General features: G+C 38.0%; 1 non-coding gene across 1 annotated transcript; it reads right to left on the reverse strand.

Annotated features, from left to right (window-relative positions):
* Positions 1–2,311: 2,311 nt before the first annotated feature.
* On the reverse strand, positions 2,312–2,421 carry LOC120109185. The gene has a single exon (XR_005510190.1). It is a non-coding gene; the product is annotated as a small nucleolar RNA R71 (small nucleolar RNA).
* Between the last annotated feature and the right edge of the window lie 5,115 nt (positions 2,422–7,536).

Raw genomic sequence — 7,536 nt, forward strand, 5'->3', positions numbered from 1 at the left:
TTGGAGAGTGGATGTAGGTGCTGGGTGCACCGAACCACTATATGTTTGTTGTGTTTGTAAATGCCTCTTGTCATTGTCTAACTAACCACACTTACTTACTTAGATAAATTGGCTTGCTTAACTGTTATCCACGCATCCTTTAGTTGCAAGCATATCAATCAAGTCACATTCTATACATCAAACTGTTGCTAAGTTTGACTTTCACTGTGCATCCATACAACTTAGCATAATTAATCAAAAACTTCAGAAGTAGGTTTAAAAGTTTTAAAAGACCCAATTCACCCCCCCTCTTGGGTTGTATCTACTGGGCAAACAACTATTTTATCATATTAATCCTTAATCAAGAATCGCCGAGTTTATTTATTGAAAGTAATATTATCAAGGAGGATTCCGGATCCCTAGCCATCTCTATATTCTTGAACGTTGTTTAATCACATATTATTCTTTGCTTTTCATTTCTATAAATCAACTAAAAAAAAGTACATCTAAAAGTTACGCTAATAATCCATAGATCGTTCCCTGAGGATTCGACCTCGGACTTCCGAGTTATATTACTTGTATGACTCTCCTATACTTGGGAGAACAGTTTTATTTTATGCATCAAGTTTTTGGCGCCGTTGCCGGGGAACGGCTGAGTTATTAGTATAACTTTAGATTTAATTTTTACCTTAGTAGTTAGTATTTTTCTTTTGAAAAAAAAAAAAATTGGCATCTTTACTACTATTTTTAATTCCCTGCACAGTTTGCATCAAACTCTGATATCATAGAAATTAGCCGTCTGATTTGACTCAAATTTGGTCAGCTAGTGCAAGACGCATTGTTAGATAATCTGAACGGTCTGATTGACATTCTGACATTTTTAAGACCATCAGATTAATACGAAACCTTGCTGCTTTCTACTTTAAATTTTCTGCATTTATATTTTTTAGAATCAGAATTTTATCGTTATCATATCTCATTAGCCCTTGTTGCTAATTGAAAATTTAAGGAAAAAAAAACTTTAAGAAAAGATCAAGGGTGATTATTCAAAACTAAAAAAAAAAAAACCTAAAATTTTAAATTTCAAATTTCAAATTTCAGAATTCAAATTTCAAACGTCAACTCATAAAATTTAAAAAAAAATAATTAATTTGCTTGATCACCTATTCAATGAAATTTAATGTCATGTCATAAAACATTCAAAAAAAAAATCTCTTGATTGTTGCATATAGTATAAGGCATCAGCATAAAATATTCTAAGGGCTGAACCCATTTAAAAAGATAAGGTCGGGATTTCATCACTCGTCCTTAGCCCAAAAATCACCCCAGTGCATAAATATCCTAAGCTTAACTAAAATCAACTAGACGTTGGCCCCTAAGGACATTCGAGCTCAATAGGACGAAGACCACCGAAAGTTGCACCAATTTCGCTCTGTGGCTTAGTTGATGTCTAGGCAAGCTTTGTCCCTATAAGGGAAACAGTTCATCTGTTCGAGGCAAGTGGGTTTTAAGTGGGACCTTTGCGAACGCATCGTGACCCCTCCACTTACCTGGGAGCTTACCTGGTCAACTCGGTTCATTAGACCGGATTGGAGGCTTAGGTGTCCTCTTCAAACCAGTTAGGAGCTGTCTAGAAATTTAAGAAAAATATTAGAAATTGATGTGTAATGTTTTGTTGCATGTTTGATTGTGAATAAAATTTTTGTTTTAGGATATCATTTTAGGGTAACTTTAGTTGGTACTTATATTTATTTTTTATTTTCTTTTATTTTTTTTCAAAAAAAAGAAAAAAAAAAGAGAGGGAAATATTTTGCATGCTAAAGTGGAATAGGGACGACACTGGTCGATTAAGTCGTACAACTTTAGATCATCCCTTAGGACATACCCCTGAAATTCCTTCTCAATATCTCACACCTTGTGAGATGGCTGATCTAAATGAAGATGCGGGGAGTCACCACAATCGAGAACGAGAACCCCATGTTATGACTCTAAGACAATACCTACAACCGGCTAGGACTAGTCAGCCTTCATGCATAATTTTTCCTGATAATGTAGGACATTTTGACATCAAACCAGGGGTAATCCAATTGCTGCCCAAGTTTCATGGGTTAGAGTCCGAGAGTCCGTATCTTCATTTAAAGAATTTTGAAGAATTGAGCATTACATTTAGAGTGCCAAATGTCACGAGGATGTCCTCAAGTTGACATTGTTTCCTTTCTCTCTAAAGGATAAGGCCAAAACATGGCTAAACTCTTTGCGACCTAGATCAATAAGAAATTGGCAAGATATGCAGAGAGAATTTTTAAAGAAGTTCTTCCCCAAACAAAGGACCAACTTTTTAAAAAGACATATTAGCAATTTCCAACAAAAAGATAATGAAACATTTTATGAATGTTGGGAAAGATTTAAAGACCTTCTTCTCTCATGCCCTCATCACGGGTTCGAAACTTGGAGAACCATTAGCTTCTTTTATGAAGGTTTATCTCCACAGTTGAAACAGTTTGTAGAGACCATGTGCAATGGTAGATTTTTTAGAAAAACACCCTGATGAAGCATGGGAATATTTGGATTCCCTTGCTGAGACTGCCCAACTTTGGGATAACGGAGATAGAAACAACAAGTCTTTGCCTAAGCTTACTAGCTCTGTACAGGGAGGCCTTTACAACCTCAGAACTGAGGATGATCTTCATGCTAAAATGGCAGCCCTCACTAGGAAGGTAGAAGAAATTGAGCTTAGGAAGGTTGAGCCTGTCAAGACTATAGAGCTTAGAAACGAGTGTTGTGGTATCTGCAATATGTCGGGTCATACTACTACAGATTGTCCCACCATACCGGCATTCAAAGAAGTCTTGCACCCATCAAGCAAATGCTATGAACTCCTACCAAAAGCCTTATAACGATCCATCGAATACCTATAACCCTGGTTGGAAGAATCATCCAAACTTTAGGTGGAGAAACGATCATCCTCAACAGTCACACCATTCAGCTCCTCCACCTGCACATCCTCCTTATGCACCATCACCTTCTCAAAAGCCAAATATCGAGGATACTTTGCAATCCATACAAACTTTTCTACAAGGTCAAGCTAATATCAATGCTCAAAATACTCGAAATTTTGAAGACATAAGGAACCAATTGTCAATGTTGACTACCGTCCTAAGTACCCAAGAGAAGGGTAAGCTTCCAGCTCAACCCCAACCTAACCCACAAGTGCACGGTAGTAATAATACGGCTCCCTCTAGTTCGCATACAGAACATGCAAAAAGCATCATGACTTTGCGTAATGGAAAAGTCATTGATCAAACCGTCCCATTGAGACCGCAGGTCACTTCTAATTCTGATGCTCCCAAAGTTGATGAAAGGGACAAAGAAGAAGTTGAGGTCCCAACTTCTACTAAGAAAGTTGAATGTCCTTTTCCTCCACCTTTTCCACAACGGTTAAAGCCGTTGCAAAAGCTCGAACCTAATTCTGAAATTCTTGAACTTTTTAAACAAGTAAAGATCAACATACCTCTTCTTGATGCAATCAAACAAGTACCCTCATATGCCAAATTTTTGAAGGACTTGTGTACTGTCAAACGCCGATTAAATGTTAAGAAGAAGGCATTTTTAACTGAAAATGTGAGTGCTATTTTGCAGCACAACATTCTCCCTAAATATAAAGATCCAGGTTGCCCAACCATCTCATGCATCATAGGTGACTTTAGGATAGAGCGAGCATTGTTAGATTTAGGGGCGAGTGTGAATTTGTTGCCATATTCTGTATATGAGCAACTTGGTTTAGGTGAGTTGAAGCCAACCTCCGTCACTTTGCAATTAGCTGACAGGTCAGTTAAAATTCCAAGGGGGATTATCGAGGATGTATTAGTCCAAGTAGACAAGTTCTACTTTCCTGTCGATTTTATTGTATTGGACACACATCCGGCTTCGAACTCACAGTCTCAGATTCTGGTCATTTTAGGACGTCCATTTCTTGCAACTTCTAATGCATTGATTAATTGTAGGAATGGCGTCATGAAGCTTTCTTTTGGTAACATGACCTTAGAATTGAACATTTTTAATGTGTGCAAACAACCCAATGATCCCGAAGAGAGTAAGGAGGTTGATTGGGTTGAAACCATCGCAGAAGATTATTTGTTAGCTAAAGCAATTAACGACCCATTCAATGATAGCTTAATTGATTGGTGTCCTAATGGAACCAATGATGATGATTTGTCAGTCACACCTATTGTGGATAATCTGGATATCAAGATGGTCAATGGGTGGAGACCAAAAGAAGGAGAATTTGAGAGATTGTCGCCTCGAGAGGTGAAAATAGTACCATCCCATGAGCAAGCACCCAAGCTCGAATTGAAATCCTTACCAAAGGAACTTAAGTATGCTTTTCTTGGACCCGAAGATACTTTTTCTGTAATCATCTCGTCTGGACTTGATCATACCCAAGAAGGAAAATTAATTGATGTTTTAAAGAATTATAAAGGAGCCTTAGGGTGTTCTATTGCCGATTTGAAGGGAATTAGCCCCTTAATTTGCACGCACCGGATATATTTGGAGGACAATGCCAAAACCACAAGGCAAATGCAACGAAGGTTAAATCCTACAATGAGAGATGTGGTTAAGGCAGAAGTCCTCAAGTTGCTTGACGTGGGTATTATTTACCCAATTTCCGACAGCAAGTGGGTAAGCCCTACTCAAGTCGTTCCTAAGAAATCGGGTTTGACGGTAGTAGAAAATGAACAAGGTGAACTAGTTCCAACTCGTGTCCCGACGAGTTGGCGCATGTGTGTTGACTACCGAAAGCTGAATTTGGTCACACGAAAGGATCACTTTCCTCTACCCTTCCTAGACCAAGTGTTGGAGAGAGTTGCAGGGCATGATTTCTATTGTTTTCTCGATGGCTATTCGGGGTATTATCAAATTGAGATTTCACCAGAAGATCAAGAGAAGACTACCTTCACTTGTCCTTTTGGCACATTTGCTTTCCGACGAATGCCATTCGGGTTGTGTAATGCACCTGCAACATTCCAAAGATGCATGCTCAGCATCTTTGAAGACATGAACGAAAAATTTTTGGAAGTGTTTATGGACGACTTCTCCGTTTTTGGCGACACATTTGATAAATGCTTGTCACATTTACAAACTGTCTTAGCTCGATGTATGGAAAAGAATTTGATACTGAATTGGGAGAAATGCCACTTCATGGTGCCAAAGGGAATTGTCTTAGGACATATTGTTTCATCGAAGGGCATGGAAGTAGATAGAGCTAAGACTGATTTAATTGCTAAGCTACCTGCACCCAAGACGGTTAGAGATGTTAGATCATTTTTGGGTCACGCCGGATTTTATAGGAGATTCATCAAGGACTTTAGTGTCATATCTCGACCATTATGTAATCTCCTATCCATTGATACACCGTTCAATTGGACTGAAACTTGCCAAGATGCATTCGAGAAGTTAAAGTCTATGCTTAGCACTGCACCCATCGTTCGACCACCTGATTGGTCATTACCTTTTGAGATTATGTGCGACGCTAGCGACTATGCAATAGGAGCTGTCTTAGGACAACGCAAGGATAATAAGCCATATGTCATTTACTATGCAAGCAAAACCTTAAACGATGCTCAAATGAATTACACTACCACCGAGAAGGAATTGCTTGCAGTAGTATTTGCCTTAGATAAATTTCGCTCTTATATCCTTGGTGCTCCTATTGTTATCTTCACGGACCATGCGGCACTAAAATATTTGTTGGATAAGAAAGAGGCCAAACCACGCTTAATACGATGGATACTTCTACTCCAAGAATTTGACATCACTATCAAAGATAAAAAAGGAGTAGAGAATGTGGTTGCTGACCATTTATCACGATTAGTTTTTCATGATTCAGTACCACAATTTTCCTTCAAGGACTCATTCCCTGAAGAGCAGTTGTTTGCACTTTCTAGTATACCATGGTATGCAGATATTGTAAATTTTCTTGTTACAAGCCGGATGCCGGAGCATTGGGGGTCGACAGATAGAAAAATTTTCTTGCGCGAAGTAAAGAATTATTACTATGACGAACCCTATTTATTTAAATATTGCAATGATCAAATCTTTAGACGATGCATACCGGATCATGATATACAAAACGTACTCTCTTTCTGCCATACTGATGCTTGTGGTGGACACTTTGCCTCTAAGAAAACTGTTGCAAAGGTCTTGCTATGTGGTTTCTATTGGCCTACTATGTTCAAAGATGCCCACGAGTTCTGCAGAACATGTGATCCATGTCAACGTATTGGAAGTCTAACTCGTAGGCAAATGATGCATCTTCAACCCATTACTATTATCGAAATTTTCGATTGTTGGGGCATCGATTTTATGGGCCCATTCCCACCATCTTTTGGATATGAGTACATTTTAGTCGGTGTCGAATATGTGTCCAAATGGGTAGAAGCTGTTGCTTGTAAGACCAATGATCACAAACCTGTCCTGAAGTTTTTAAAAGAAAATATTTTTTCACGATTTGGGATGCCTAAAATCATAATTAGTGACGGTGGAAAACACTTTTGTAATAAGCCTTTCGAAACCTTATTGAAAAAATATGGTGTCACCCATAGAATTGCTACCCCATATCATCCGCAAACCAGTGGCCAGGTAGAGTTAGCCAATCGAGAGATCAAACGTATTTTAGAGAAAACGGTGAACCCATCACGGAAAGATTGGTCCTTGAAACTATCAGATGCATTATGGGCTTATCGTACTGCATACAAAACCAATCTTGGCATGTCTCCCTACCGGCTAGTCTACGGAAAAGCGTGTCATTTGTCCGTAGAAATAGAACATAAATCGTATTGGGCAATTAGAAAATTGAATTTTGATTTACAAGATGCCGGTCTAGCTAGAAAATTGCAATTAAACGAGCTTAATGAGATTCGCAGAGATGCTTATGACAATGCTAAAATTTGCAAAGAACGATTGAAGATCTTACATGATAAATCAATTTTAAAAAAAAAATTTGAACCTTTGCAAAAAGTTCTTTTATATGATTCCCGCTTACATCTGTTTCCTGGTAAGTTGCGATCGAGATGGACAGGTCCTTACATTATAAAAACTATTTTTCCACATGGGGCGGTTGAGATTGAGAATCCACGGGATTGTAGAATTTTTAAGGTAAATGGACACAGACTTAAACCTTTTCTTGAGAATTTTGCAGATGAAGAAGACTCCTTTTTCTTGGGGGAGCCTTCTTATGACTGAACATGAAGGCAAAGGTATGTGTATATTAGTTAGGATTATTTTTCTAGTTTTGTAGGTTTCATTTTCTGGATATCAACAGCTCAAGGTATTCCTCTTCTCTCCAATGTTATTTTCTCTACTGTCTTTCATTATAATTTTCTTGTATCTATTACATTGAGGACAATGCAATGTTTAAGTTGGGGGGAGGGAACTATTTTGCAAAAAAAAAAAAAATTGTTTTTGCATTCTTTTTAGCAAATGCACATGTATTTTCATATTGAGTTTGTGCAACTATTAAGGCAAGGAATATATGCGTACTATGACTGATTAGAGACC

This window comes from Phoenix dactylifera, unplaced genomic scaffold (assembly GCF_009389715.1).
Source record: "Phoenix dactylifera cultivar Barhee BC4 unplaced genomic scaffold, palm_55x_up_171113_PBpolish2nd_filt_p 001889F, whole genome shotgun sequence".
NCBI lineage: Eukaryota > Viridiplantae > Streptophyta > Magnoliopsida > Arecales > Arecaceae > Phoenix > Phoenix dactylifera.